The 15,913-nt window shown below is 31.9% G+C and overlaps 1 protein-coding gene across 3 annotated transcripts in view; it reads left to right on the top strand.

The window, feature by feature from the left end:
* Positions 1 to 6,600: 6,600 nt before the first annotated feature.
* LOC142638062 (disease resistance protein RPM1-like) overlaps positions 6,601 to 15,913 on the top strand; it is a 31,705-nt gene continuing 22,392 nt past the window's right edge. For 2 of the 3 annotated variants that reach the window (XM_075812057.1, XM_075812059.1), the window contains exons 1-3: positions 6,601 to 6,746; positions 6,982 to 7,059; positions 15,420 to 15,496. The gene's annotated coding sequence lies outside the window, so the exon portion shown is untranslated. Of the gene's footprint in view, positions 6,747 to 6,783; positions 6,896 to 6,981; positions 7,060 to 15,419; positions 15,497 to 15,913 lie in introns of those variants that run through there. The other variant, XM_075812058.1, reaches the window with a different exon arrangement.

A 15,913-nucleotide genomic window follows, 5' to 3' on the forward strand; every position in this document is an offset into this window, starting at 1 on the left:
TAACACACAATTCTTCTTTTTTTTCTTTTTTTTTTTAAATTTTGGTAATGCACATCAATGCTTGTTTGAATTCTCGCCAGATATTTTATTCAAATACTATCTGTAAGCACAGAGAAATTCCAACCACGTCAAGTGTTTCAATTCATGGTCAAATGTAAATGTAATGATAATGCGTACGCGATGAAAAATAATAATAATAAAAAATAAAATAAAATTCACAGAACAATATCCTCTTCAGTCTTCATCTCTATGTACAAAGTAGCATGAAATTTAAAATTTATGATGACATGACACTCAGATATATTTTTATATTTATAAATTATAATATTTAATTTGAACAATAGAGTGGATCTATTTTAAATTAATGGACTTACTTGGGTGGGATAAAGTTAACAGACCAAAGAAAAGGAGCCAGGCATTGATCTTTATTTAGCTAAACCCAGAAACCTTGCTTCCATGGCTAAGTTGTGTTAGAGACTACAAAAATGCAAATATGTTCTTTGGGCCTTAGTCATTAAAGACAACAATACCTTCAAGGAGTCCAAGGCAGGGAGTGTTTAAAGTTAATGGGTCGAACTTCTAGATGGGCCTTAAACAATAATGGGCCCTTTTTTATTGAGGGATATTAAATGGGAAATGAGGAATGGCTCTTTGGTGAACTTTTGGGTTGACTCTTTGGGCTTTGGATCAGCCTATTAGGATTTATATTGAACCTTGTTGCTGATAATGCCTCTATATAGAACTTTTTATTTTTGAGAACCTTGTTGCGATATAGAAAATTAGTTATACTTCAAGAATTGTATTTTTCTTATGACAACTTGTCTCCCACAATAGTATTCTAGTATGACATATTCCATCCAGAAAGGACATGCAAGTCCCTAGTGTTTGTCCTTTGTGCAATTCCAATAAATAAAAAAAAAAAAAAAAAAGGAAGAGTTAATGGATCCTCTAAAAATATTGGTTTATGAAATATTTTTAAAAACTTTTAATGAAAAAAGAATAAAAAAAAGTAATTGGTTATCTTTTTTTTTTACAGCTTTTTTATATATACCATAAAAGTAATACCAAAACTTTTCTAAAATAGTTATTAACAAATATTTTAAGAGCACCCATTAACAAGAACCGAAAACAATTAACTAGAGTATTAGGAATTAGGAGATTTGTATAGCTATTCATTTGTTAGCATGAGAATTTAATAAAGTTCACATTAATTGTTGCCATTTGGCCCAACGATCAATTTATTTTTATTTGGACCCTATCATCTTTCTATTTTTAATGTTTAAACTACTCTAATCATGAATCATGATAACATTATTAATTTCTAATCCTTTTAATAGTATATCAATTTCTACAATAATATTGTAACCACCTTTTTGTTTTTTTTTTCTTATTTGTCCCTTTTCCTTCTATTGTAGTCAGCACCGAGGCAGGTAGAGAAGCTTGAGCAACTTGCATGAAGGAATATTGTAACCAATTTATCAAGATAATGACCACCCAACAAACCCAAACACTTAAAAAATTCCCTTTCATACTCGTCTCGCTCAATGCTTTGTCAAGCAGATCATGATCACAATCTCATTGCTCACCTCCAGTCGTAGGCTACCGATCCCGATAGGAAATAGCTGACTTTGTCTGTTGTATTTGTTATCTTAATCTCACACAAGGTTCCTAAACTGGACAAGTGCATTGGTCATGAATCATGATAACATTATTAATTTCTAATCCTTTTAATAGTATATCAATTTCTACAATATTGTAACCACCTTTTTGTTTTTTCTTATTTGTCCCTTTTCCTTCTATTGTAGCCAGCACCGAGGCAGGTAGAGAAGCTTGAGCAACTTGCATGAAGGAATATTGTAACCAATTTATCAAGATAATGACCACCCAACAAACCCAAACACTTAAAAAATTCCCTTTCATACTCGTCTCGCTCAATGCTTTGTCAAGCAGATCATGATCACAATCTCATTGCTCACCTCCAGTCGTAGGCTACCGATCCCAATAGGAAATAGCTGACTTTGTCTGTTGTATTTGTTATCTTAATCTCACACAAGGTTCCTAAACTGGACAAGTGCATTGGTCAAGACTTGTTCCTTGTTCATGTTTGGCAAACTATAGAATAATAGAACTGGTTCAATTCTAACATAAGCTAAACCAATTGAACTGATTTCATTTTTTCTATTTTGTCAAGAATCAAGTAAGAACCGGTTCTAATTAACATGCATTTCAGGAAAACGCCAAATCTAAAACAAGGATTGTATTTGAAAAAAAAAAAAAATACAACTATGAATGCCTAACCACTAAAATTTGAAATTTTGATTTTGGAAGGATTGTATTTGAAAAAAAAAATTTTAATTATAACTATTTTGATTTGTGAATATATCTATTCCTATTTTGAACTTTTTTTTTTGGAAAACCATAATTTCCAAACTAGAAACAATCAATTAAGACCAATTATTTTGTTCTTAGCTGACCAGCTTTGTGGTTTGCCAAGCACCTTGTTAGCTTTTGGCCCGGGATGGAGGAACTTCTCCCAAAAACAGTATCTTCAAAACTTCGTAGCTAGATTGAAAATTTTTCCCCCTTAACAAGATGAAGTACGAGGAGCACTTCGAGAGATGAAAAAAAAAAAAAAAAAAAGAAGAAGAAAAGAAACAAAGAATAAGAAGAACAGAAAAGAAAAGGTCATATTTGCTTGTTTACATGAATTGATAAAATTCATGTAACATTTCTATTGACCAAAAAAAAAGTTAATAAATAAAATAAAATTCCCACACCTCTCTTCTCTTCACAGTAAATTCATGTTTTAACAGAACAAATAAGATTAATCATCCTAAATCCTTTCTTTGACAACAAATTGCTTTATCATCATCATCATCATCATCATCATCATTATTATTATTATTATTATTTTGAGAAAAGAGAGTGTGTGTCATATAGGAGAGAAGAGAGAATAAAAAAGAGTAAAAAACTTACACCATGCTTACTTTAATGTAGCAAGTTGTAAAAAATTATGCAAAATGCCAAACCACATTTGAGGTGTTTTATTGCATTTTTTATGAATAATATCATAAATTTTGCATTTTGATGAATTTTACATTAACCAATGGGAATGCTTAGAGTGGGTTCTAATTAGCTCAATCAATAAAGTCTCTAATGATTGAATAAGAGATGGAGAGTTCAATCTTTACTTACACAAAAAATTGACTGATTTTTTGGTCTGATGATAAAAAGTACAATCATCAAAAACTAACGCAATAAGTTGAAATTTTATAATAATAAAAAATGACAGCCCCTTTTAATAAGGGATATTAAATGCGCAATGAGGAATGGCTCTTTACTGAACATTTGGGCTGACTCTCTGGGCTTTAGATCAGTCATAGTGTATTTTGCGTTCCCACTAAACATTGGCACATTGTTGAATATTCCCTTTTTTTTTTTAACGTCCATTGTTGAATATTCTATAATTATTGAAAGTTGAAAGATTCCACACACTTTCCCAAGAATAAACAATTGAAAGGCAGAGGAAAAAAGAAAATGAATGGTGCTTTTAATTAGTGGGTAAATTTAAAAAGTAGAAAAGATTAGTAGGTCTAGGGCATTTTTTGTTTTACCCACTAACCTTGAGGGATTACTTTAGATCATTGTTTACCGATTGCTATTGACAGAACAGTTGTAAGTGTGATGGCTCCAAGTTGGAGAATGACGTGGAGAGAGAAAGATATGCTTAAAAATAGGAATGTCCCATGTTGATGTGAAGAAAGAGGAATAATCATTTGAAGTGATTTGATCGTATTTAGGGTCTGTTTGGATACACCTTATTGCTGAAAACTGAAAATACTGTAGCAAAATAATTTTTAAATGAGTGAATAGTGTCGTGAGACCCAGTTTTAACTTAACATTTGTTGAAATCCGTACTTGTTGGTCCTGTGAACAGTGCACGAGACCCATGGAAAAAAGGCCAAATGCAGGGAGTTTCATTTTTCAGTGCAATCCAAACTCAACCTTAGAAGAAAATAATTAATCCACTAAAAAGAGTGAGTTGTGAATTGATTTAAGTTAAGGGAATGAAAAATAATAAAAGAAGACCATAAATAACGTTAATAGAAGCAATTGAAAAAGACATAACAATTGAGGAGATAACAAAAACTATAACTTTGGATTTGGATAGAATGGAAGAGCAAAATTGAAAAGTCACGTTTCGACTAATTTGTTGAGAATTCATAACTGATTTCAAAAATATTTAGAAGATTTTATTGTTGTTTGGTTGGGAAAGGTGTTTAACTAGACAAAATGAAGGATTAGGAGCCTTCTAGTAAGGGAAGAATAATCTCCCTGGGTAGTTAGGGAAGAAAAAAAGGAAAGAGCATCAAGGTCATAGTTTGATTGTTTTCATTATTAGATTAAAGGATCACCAAATGACACAGTGAAGGAACTTTATGAAAAAATCTACTAATGTAACATTTGGTTTAGATTAACAATTTGGCAGGTGGGGAACATGGTGTTAAAAGTCTGCAGCAGGTTTAAACTCATTGGCAGAATTCATATTAGTGCCTTCACTCCCAGTCCCAGCAATTAATTGGTCTTGCCCATATCTGCGGACAATGTGAAAGAGCCCCCACTAACGTTAAAATATACTATATATTCTACTATGAGTTTATGATAGATAAAAGGTAGGAGTGGCAAAATTGGACACGATTTGCGAACTCGACACGACACGAAATTAGCAAGTTATGGGTTGAGACTTGATGAGTTCGTGCCATATTCGGGTTGACATGACTAACTTGTTTAATAAACGGGTTGGAGGAGTGTTCAACCTATGGAACCCGTTTGACCCGTCTGACCAGTTTAATTAAATGACATTTTACTAATATACCCTTCAAACGTTAGGTATATAAACTTAGTTGTTTGTTTTTTCATATATTTTTTTTATTTTGATAAAATCTAATAAATAGGAGTCGTGTTAGGGTTGAGAAATTTTGACCCGTTTAATAAACATGTCGGGTTAGTGTTGACTCATATAGTCAAATACTCATTAGTTGACACAACATGAACCCGACACGCGAACACGAATTTTCACATCTAATAAAAGGTTTCACACTTTCTCAAGGAAAAAAAAAAAAAAAAACAAGTGAGAAGAAGAGTAGTAAAAAGCTGTAGGTCCATTTTTGTCTCCCCCCTACAGTCGAAAGGAAGAAAGAGGCCATCTTTTCAACCACTAAAGCCAGAGGAATTAGTATTTAAAAGAGCAATTGACTGAGAAATTACGGATTGCTGGTCATTTTCCCCAAAGCAATGGCACAATGGCCCCTTTGCTTGTGGTAGCTTCACAAGAATTTGTTTGTTGGAGGATGATGTACTTTATGATTTTGCAAAATAAAATTGTTATGATGTTTAAACTTTGAGTCTCTTCTGAGTTTTTTATTCTATTATAAAGAATTAGGTGCACTTTAGAAAGGGAAGAAACAGAGCATCAAGGTTATAATTTGATTTTTTTTTTTCAATAATCTATATATATATATATATATTAATAGGAAAAATTTAGATTAAATCCAAATAGATTCTATAGTTGAAATTCAATTTTGAACCACGTGTCTTAAATTATTTATTTTTAAAGAAAGGTTTATTTTTTTTATTTTGAAGTCAAATGTGGGACTATATCATAAATATCCATCTATATGAGTTATTGCATACAGAAATCAAAGATTCTAGAATTAATTAACATAAACAAATTTAAAAAATAAAAAATAAAAAATGAACAATTTACATTTTTTACCTAATAATATTCTTACGAGACTTTTTAAGAAGTTAAAAAAATATATAAGAACAATTATCAATAATATTCAAATTATATATGTAAGTAGGGTCAAGCTAATGTATGTCCTAAGGACACACATTAATTATTTATTTTAAGAAACTTTTTATGTAAAACTGAAAAAGCTGTCAAATCAATTAGTTAATTTTTTATTTTTTCATAAAATGTTTCCTAAAATAATATACTAACATATGACCTTAGAGCATACGGTAGTAAAACCCATGTAAGAATTATACTTTGCATCTTAATGACTTAATGTATATCCATGCATATATTTGGGGTTACAAGCTAGTAGATATAAAAGGATCACTATCTGATAAGGTAAAAGAAGTTTATGAAATCTACTAATGTAAGATTGGTTTTAATTAAATTTAATTGCACAAGTGGAGAACTTTTTTTTTTTTTTTGAGAAATAATTACAACATCCTGCTAACCCCGCAGCTCGAACCCTTTCCTCCCTAGACCCCCAAGCACTTTGTACCTGGGGAGGTGCCAATTCAGCTACAAAGTTGACACTTATTGGCGAAAAATGCTATATCTACTATATTTTTTTAACAAATCCTAATTAGCATGTTATTAATGGTAGAATTCGTACTAGTATTAATATTCGTATTAGTATCTACCCTATTAGTACGTTCACTCACAGCTGCTTATTGGTTCTGTCCATATATGCCAACAATGTGAAAGCGTAACATTCCACCATGACCGATTAGATAAAACGTTTCAATAAAAAATTTGAAAGGAAGACTAGAAAAAAGCAGGTCAAATTTTTTGTCTCCCCACTATAGTAGAAAGGGAAAAAAAAATATTCATCCACTAAGCCAGAGGGAATTCTTAACATCATTATTTGTAGTCTTTTTAAAACTAGAGAATTCAATAGAGCAATCTACAGAGAAATTGCAGGTTGCTATTCCTTTTCCCCAAAGCAATGGTACAATCTTTCTCTTAGCTTTTTTTCATTTTCTCCTTTCATCATCTTTAGCCATAGAAGCGATTTCTTGTCAAGCAAAATACATCTATAGGACTCTGTTTCTAAGCTTTGAGCATACAAAAATAACTTCAATAAGTGAATGTTGTAATGTAATATGTCATGCACTTTTGCAAGATTAGCTTAGACATGTACTTCTGTTTTATGTGGGAAATAACTATCATACATTTATGTTCAGGTTGAAGTTGTTGCTTTGTCTATTTAAGAAGAAAAAGAGGTGCAATTTAAAGAAGTAAAGGTGCAATTTAAAGATCAGGTACTCACGTTTCTGATGCCTTTTATTGGAACTACCTGAAATAAGTTTATTTTGTTTTATTTGTTCTTTAGCATGGGAATTGAGCCCATTTTGTTACTAATTTTCTTGAATTGTTAGCAAAGAACTTAAGCTGGAATTGCATAATTTCTTATAATAATCGGAATTCAAAATTATCAAAAACAGCATGACAATGGATTTTTATTCTTTTACATCTTTTGGCTTATTTTATCATCTTATGATAGCATCACTTGTAATGGGAAAGGCTAGATACTGAATTCACATAATTCTATGATCCAAAAATAAAACCAATCACACAATTAACCCAATACATAAGCTCACCATCAATAACCCATTTTAAAATAAATAAACAACAAATTCAGAGTCATACAGCTTTACTTTTTGATTACAAAACATCCTAATACATTACCAAACAAACAACAAAACATACACAATAGAAAAAAGATGAAAATATTCCCGCACAAAGAACAAAACCTCAAATTTGAAATGTCTTGGTCATACTCCGAGAAAACATTAAGAAAAAAGATAGAAATATATGTAGAACTTCAACTAGTCCAAAGGCTGTAATCAAATCAAGTCGAGTAGTGAATTTCCAAGCTCAGCTTGACAACAACAATAATATGTTCAAACCCCGCTCTAGCTCAATTGAAGCCTACAAACAATTTCAAACTTGAGCTTGTTGAAAATTTTAAAAGCTTGAGCTCGATTTGATCCATTAGTCAAGTTGAGTTTGAGCTCAATATCTAGCTCAAAGTCAAGCTCAATGTCAAGCTCTTGAGCTTGACCTCCAACACAAGCACATAATCAAATGTTCTAGTATAATAAAAATAAAAATAAATCAATCAACGGATAATTAAAAAAACAATGGATTTCCTTTAGCAAGCCACGGAAAATATCACAATTTTTCAATGTTAACAGAAATCTCTTGGCTAATAAACATATCACAAATGAATGATGCCAGGGACACATTTTTCACAACTGCTTTGTGATTGGAACAACATCACTCTCATGTAGGTCTACCATTAACACCACTTTTGTGCACTAGTCATAACCGGCCATGTTAGAAATTATGAATAAAGTTGTGAAAAATTTTGTGTCACTAGACTTATCATATCAAAAATTGGGAAGCAAGGGATGGACATAACAAGAACAAAACAATAAAGTAATTATGTATTTTTGACTAGTTTCATTGTCCTTCTTCTTCTCATTGGGATTAACAAGTGTGGTTCATCTTTATTTTATGTTTTGCTGAATCGGTATACATTCATTCATAAAAACCAAATGATACACAAAAAACAAAAGTTTGGACAAAAAAAAGACACAGGGAAATGGTCCCAACAACACAAAAGGGACCAATATCTTACACACCAAAAAAAAACTATACAACTAACTCTAGCTATACATAGCAAAGGACCAGGGAGCTAATTGCATGACCAGCATAGAGGCAGCAGAACAGTTAAAACCAAGACACATCACGCATATTACAAGTTTCAGACAACATATTTTTGACCTTGCACAGAGCTTAGTCCAGGCTTAATTGAGGATTGCTGCAGAATCTATTCCCCATTTGTGACAAAGAAGCTTAGTGAAGTTACTGTCAATAAAATAATGGCCTAGAAGATTCAATGTCAGTTGCTTAACCGACTTACAGAAACTATAAATAGGAACCAAGGGGTTCCACTTGTGTGTCATAAGCACCAAGAGTGAGTAGAGTGGTGTGAAGAAAAGTTTGAAGGAAAACTCTTCTAGTGTCAGTAGGTGCCTAAAGAAGTGAGGTGTGTGCAAGGATATTTATGTGAGTTGATGTGTGTATTGTAGGAGTTGGTGTGTCTTGTAAAAAGTCAAGTGGTGGAGAAGTGCAAAGGCAAAAATAAAGTTACCATATGTGTCTAAGTGTGACTTGTGTCTTGCAAAGTGTATTGTCAACTTGTCAATATTTTGAATTAAAAGTTTTCTTTTAATATCTTTAGCACGTGTTGTCCTCTGTTTTGTTCAACAAACTAGTATCGGAGCTTCAGCTAGTTCAACAGGCAATCCAAATTCTTCTAGTAAATTGCAGACAAAGAATAGGTGGTCTTTGCTCTCAATGCAGCCCCTACAGAATCCACACAAAGTATCACCAGTATATCCCCATTTAGCTAGCCTGTCTCTAGTTGTTCATTTGTTTTTAGTTGCCAACCATCCTATGAAAGTATGTCTAGGAATAGCTAGCTGAAACCAAAGAAACTTCCACCAATCCACCTCCAACTCTTTTACTCTAATTTCATAATAGGTAGCAGCACAAGAGTAGCAGCCAGAGATTGTTATTGTCCACTTTGCTGCATCTTTATGTTTGAGATTCACAAGATTCAAAACAGACTACTTTTGCTTCAGGCTTGCCGGCTGCATCATAAATCACCCTATATCCAAATTCTAATGAAAGGGTACCAATAGGATGCCAATTGTCCTTCCATAAGATGATAAGAATATGGTCTTCCCATCCCCTACTTCTAATTTAATGAAGCTCATAGCCAGATCCCTCACAGGTGCACACTTGTGGGACTTTAACAGTCCATAGACACCTGCCTTTCAGCAAGTTGGAATGGACCCAGGCTACCCAAAGAGAGCCAGCTTTTGTGTAAAGATTCTAGATATGTTATGGAATAGCTGATTTGTTCCAATCCTTCTTCTCTTTTGGGAAGGTAAAGTTTTTCCAAGGATACTTTGATGCCCCCTTTACTAGTGCTTTGGCATGAACAAAAAGAAATGGTTGAAATACGTGTATAATTAAATTGTAATTATAATAATTTTGGCAAGCTTTCTCTAAAGTCTTTATAATCTTCTTGGGCAAGATTCATAGATGTGTACATGACATGACATGACAAATTATTATTGAATACTACATAGATGCTTGTGCAACATGCAAGAAGGAAACTTGTAGACTATAATTTATCAAGATGATGAGTTTGAAATTATTGAAATTGTCTCTCAAAAAAAAAAAAATTCCTAGGCTCCCTCTCCGAATACCAGTAGTAATTTTTGAGGCACTAAAATATTATAAAAGACACCTTAATCAAGATGATAACCTTTTTTTTTTTTTTTTTGGAGAAGGAATCAAGATGATAACTATAAGTGCACAATTTGTACTCGGTCCAATCACGAGATGGACTCAAGCCCAAAAAGCCTTATACAATAAAATTTGTAGAGCGTGGGCTTGAAACCTAGGTTTTATAGATATTGGACAACAGGTAGGTGGATTAGATTGCCACTATCTTCAAAATCAATAGATACAAATAACAGAAATTATCCTCGGACATAAGCCAAGGATGACTTGTATTGCCTTGCTTTCTTTGAACAATAGACTAAAATTGAGGATGAGGTGTACAGTGCTTTCTTGCTCTCTTTCTCTTTTCTTTGTTCTGCGACCCCCCTTTCTAATGCCCTTTTTGTCTTCTTATATCATTCTTCTTCCTCCCTTCATATTCCACGTGTAGCACAAATCACCCCCTTAGATACTTGTCCCATCTACCACCCTCTGGAAGTCTTCAAACAATAGCTAGAAGGCTAATAATTACTGTTCAGAGGTCATTTCCCCATTAATGCGGCCAGAGAGGTAGGTGCAGGGTCTTTAATGCGGTGGTAGCAGCATTTTCCCTTAATATTTCTCATACGTTCTTTCTTTCTATAACTGTGTGGAACGTATCTTTACCAAACAAACCTTCCTGAGTTCTCTCTTTGAACACCATGACGTGTTCTATGATCTTCACTTGACTTAGCCGAGGAGATGCCTCTCCTCGGACAACCCCACCAACCCTTCTAGGAAGAGCTGGCTTGTGGGCTTCAAAGGCTCTACTCGGATAGACTAGTACCACTAAGTCAGGCCCAAGGCCCAAATGTGTGTTTCAACCATTCTACCCCGACAATAACCTAAAAATATAATTCAATTAAATAATTAAGACACCTTAATTAATGTTAGAAAGTATAACATGTCTCGAGAATGTGAATGCGTCCCACTATAATTTTTTTTAAGTGCACATTGTTCAATAAATATGAGTCCTCAATTAGTCAATCCTAATTCTACACTCCCTCTCCCAATACCAATAATAATTTTTTAGGCACAAAAATACTAATTAAGACACCTTAATCAAGATGATAAACTAAAAATATAATTCAATTAAAACATTAAGACACCTTAATCAAGGTTCGAAAGTATAACATGTACTGACAATATGTAGGCGTCCAACTGTAATTTATTTTTTGTGCACATTGTTCAATAAATATTATTTCAATTCAAGGTTAATTGTGCCACAGTAAACCAATGGAAGTTTTGAAAATTTAACTGCTGGATTATATGTTCTTATTTTATTCTCCAAACTTACAAACTTTCAAGAAGATAAAAGATCAATAAATATGTCATCAATCAAATGGTTAAATTTCAAGTTTTTGTCATCTAAAATTATGTATAAAACATAATTTTTTTGTTTAAATAATAAATAACATCTGATTTGTACGAAATTTGACATGTGTCTTAAGAACATAAAGAACATGCATTTCAATAATTATATTTTCAAAATTTAAATTCAATAAAAAGATATAGGAGAAATTTGAAGAGTTTCTCTACAAACTAGTTTGGATAGAAACATTGTCCTAAACTAATTACTGATCACAAAGTGCAGTAAAATAAAGACATAATGCAATTTGTTTACAAAGTAAAAAGCCAATGGCTTAATCAAAGGAAAAAAACACTCCTACAGTTTACCTCTAACCCCAAGGCAAAATCCCACTAATAAATTGAAGTTCTCACAATAGAAATCAACCCTAAAATCTATTACTACCTCCAATAGTGAATTAATTACGTGACACAGAATTTCAACCTAGTTGGACTCTTGTATTATGGATTTCACCAACATAAACCTTCTACTAGCAACTTTAAGGATCTCCTCAAAATTTTCACTGTCGTGTTGATATTATGGCTGCAACTTGATCATCAGTCTTTAGCAATACCAATTTTCATATTCCTTTTTGGTGTCTTTTGTATGATGGTGAATTGAACATGTAGGTATAGAAACCCTAGATGCATGAAAGAGGGTCTCTCTTCTTGTTTTCCTTTTTCTTTTTCTTTTTTTTTTCTTTTTAGAAACTCTCTTCTTGTTTTCAATCAACTATAATGATCCCTTATATACTTTTGCAATTAGGGTTTAAATTCAGAGTCACAAGTCAACTTAATGGGCAACTATATATTTTTGGACTATAGTTGTGACTTAATTATGTGACCACATGCAATTCCAACTCAGTTGGACCCTTTTATTTTGAATTTCACCAACACAAACTTTCTTCTAGTGACTTTAAAGCCTGCATCAAAAATTTCATAGATGTGTCAGTATTATTGCTTCAACTTGATCACCAATCTTTAGAAATATCAATTCTCATATTCACTTCTACGGTTCATTTGGTTGGAGAGATGGAAAATTTGGAGAATGAAAAATGGGAAAGGGATGAAAAAGTGGGAGGATAGAAAATATTTTAGTTTTCCTCATTTGTGTTTAGTTGGGTGGTGGGAAAGTGGATGGATGAAAAACTTTTTTGTATGGTTGAGAGAATAAATGGGAAGATAGAAAAATGACTTTGTATAAATATACTTATATACCCTTATTACAAAATGATGGCCAATTAATATAAAAAAAAAAAAAAAGCAAACAACCAACCGTGAAAAAAAAAAATCACCCAATTTTATTAAAAAAGAAAATTCATGCCCAGGAAAAAAAAAGTAAAAAAAAAAAAATCAGATCTAGTTAAACTCAAGAAAGAACAACTAAACGCCCTACTATATTGACCAAAACAAAAATACAAAAAAAAAAAAAAAAATTTGAGAGAGTTTAGAGTTATATCATGCCCAGGAGAAAGTAAAAAAAAAAAAAAACAATTGGGACATGAGAAGGAGTGGTAGTTCTGTCATTTGACTACAATTACATTTCTCCCCCCATTCCCCTATTTTCTCTCCAAATTGGGAAGATAACACTTTGGTGGGTCTGAGGAGAAAACACCCAGACCCTACCAATTTACACTTCTCTCTTCTCATTAATCAAACACCCACAAAAATCATTTTCTCTCTATTATTCTCTCTCATTTTCCATCATCCCTAAAATCTCTCCAACTACTCAAACCCTTAGTGTCTTCAAGATGATGGTGAATTGAGAAAGTAGGTGAAGAAACCCTAGATGCATGAGTGGTATTTTTGTTTTCAATAAACTATAATGATCCCTTATATACTTTTGCAAGTAGGGTTAGAATTTCAAGTTCTGAGTCAACTTAATGGGCTTGATTAAAGATTTAACTCGTGAAACTTAATCAATCAAGACTCTATTGAAAATTTGTCAACACACAACTCGATCAATCGAAGGTGAGTTAAGCTATGTATCGACAAGAAAGTAACTTCCCTTTTCTTGAGCTAATTCTGAGTCTTTGTAGTGATTTTGAAAATACAACTATTTGATAAACTACTACATAGATGCTTGTGCAACGTGCGCTAATTTATCAAAATGATGAATTTAAAATTTTCCTTTGAGAATCCTCAATCGTAATCCTAGGCTCCCTCTCCCAATAGGAAAGAACAGTCTTTTGTCTTGTACCATACTCCCTTCGTTCCAGTTTGTTTGTCCTTTATTCCATTTTGAGATGTTCCAAAATATTGTCTTATTTCTAAAAATAAAATTAATTAATTTACTAATATTCCTATTATACCTTACTTTATTTTCAAAACTATTTGAAAAGAAAACTAACATATATTTTAAAAAATCAATCTAATTCGGACACCTTTTTAGTTGCCTCATTAAGAATAACTCTTTTTTTTTTTTTTTTTAAAAAGCTGATAAATTTATTTAAGTGCAATTTTGTAAATTTATACATTTTTATAAAGCAGACAAGACAATAAATGATGTTCCCTTAAAAAGTTTGACTTCTCAAACAGGACAAACAAAGTGGGATAGATGGAATATTTTAGAAGCACTACCTCAAGTGCTTGTTGATTTTCTTCACACTTAAAGAGATTTAATAAAAGGGAAATGCTAACGAATGCTCTTAGGGCATTCATTAATAATCCATTTAAAGAAAGTTCTTATTGGAAAAGAAAAAAAAAAGTAATTAATGTTTTGACAGCTTTTTTCATTTCCCATAAAAGTGATGTTAAAACTTTTCTAAAATGGATTCTTAACCAATGCCCTAATTGCATTCGTTAGCATGACCCTCAATAAAATACTAACTTTTTTAGGTAATACAAATTTTTTTTTTTTGAGAAAAAGGCAAAAAAAAAAAAAATTAATACACATTAATCAAGATGATAACCTAAAAAAATAATTCAATTAAATAACTATTAAGACACGTTATGTTTGTCAGAAAAATGTATAACATGTACCCACTCTTGCAAGTTCGCTAACATAAACTTTTTGCTAGCAACAAGCAACAAGCACCAAGTGCTTCTTGTTCTCCTTCACTCATGAAGAGATTCAATAAAATACTAACATTTTTAGGTAATAAAATAAAAAAAATTGAGGAAAAGGCAATAAAATACTAATTAATACACATTAATCAAAATGATAACCTAAAAATATAATTCAATTAAAATAACTATTAAGACACATTACGTTTGTCAGAAAAAAAAAATGTATAACATGTACCCACTCTTGCAAGTTGGCAAGTGGGCATGTGACATGATCTTCTTTCAAGGTGCTTTTTATCTTTTTCATTAAAGTAGTATCAAAATTTTTCTAAAATAGCATATTAATTAATATCTTAAAGACACCCATTATCCAAACCTATAAAAAAAAAAATGAATAATGTTAATAGATATAGTTTGTTTACCAAGTAAAAAACCAATGGCCTCACCAAAGGAAGAAAACTCCTAAGATTTACCTCCGACCAATAATTTAATTACATGACCACGTGCAATTCAAATCTGATTGGACCCTTCTGTTATAAATTTTGCTAACATAAACTTTCTGTTAGCAACTTTAAGAACCACCTCAAAAATTTCATAGTTGTATTGACATCATGGCTTTATCTTGATTACCAATCTTAGCAATACCAGTTTCATATTCAACACCAATTGCCATTCCTTTACCCTAAAGCAATGGCACAATCTGGCCTTTATATTTTTTTCCTTTTCTCCCTCAAACATCCTTAGCCATAGATGTGATCTCTTGCAAAGCAAACTAACTCTTTGGGACTCTATTTCTAAGGCCTGAGCATACAAGAAAATTCTATTTTAAGTGAATATTGTAATGTAAGATGTCATCCTCTTTTGCAAGATTAGCTTTAGACATGCATGTACTTTATATGGGGAATAACTATCATTCATTTATGGTCAGGTTGAAATTGCTGCTTTGTCTACTTAAGGAGAAACATAAGTGCCATTTAAAGAGCAGAACTGCAATTTAAAGAGCAGGTACTTACATATTTCTGATGCTTTTTATTGGGACTACCTTGAAATGCTTCTTCTATTTTATTTGTTCTTAGCATGGTAATCGAGCACATTTCATTACTAATTTTCTTGAATTGTTAGTAAAGAACTTGAGCTGAAATTGCAAAATTTCTTATAATAATCTGATTTAAAAATGATCAAAAACACCGTGACAATAGATATTTCTTCTTTTGCATCTTTTGGCTTATTGCATCATTAATTGTTATATTCGAAATTCTTCCATACTCAATTTAGTGGGCACCTTAGGATAGAATCACTTTAATGGGCAAGGTTAGATAGTTCAAATAATTATAATTCTAACTTTCTCCCACTGTGCTATTTTAATTTTTTTTTAATTATTGATTTTCCCAAAAACTTAAATTATTAGGAGAATATGAATTT

This window comes from Castanea sativa, chromosome 6 (assembly GCF_040712315.1).
Source record: "Castanea sativa cultivar Marrone di Chiusa Pesio chromosome 6, ASM4071231v1".
Classification (NCBI taxonomy): Eukaryota; Viridiplantae; Streptophyta; class Magnoliopsida; order Fagales; family Fagaceae; genus Castanea; species Castanea sativa.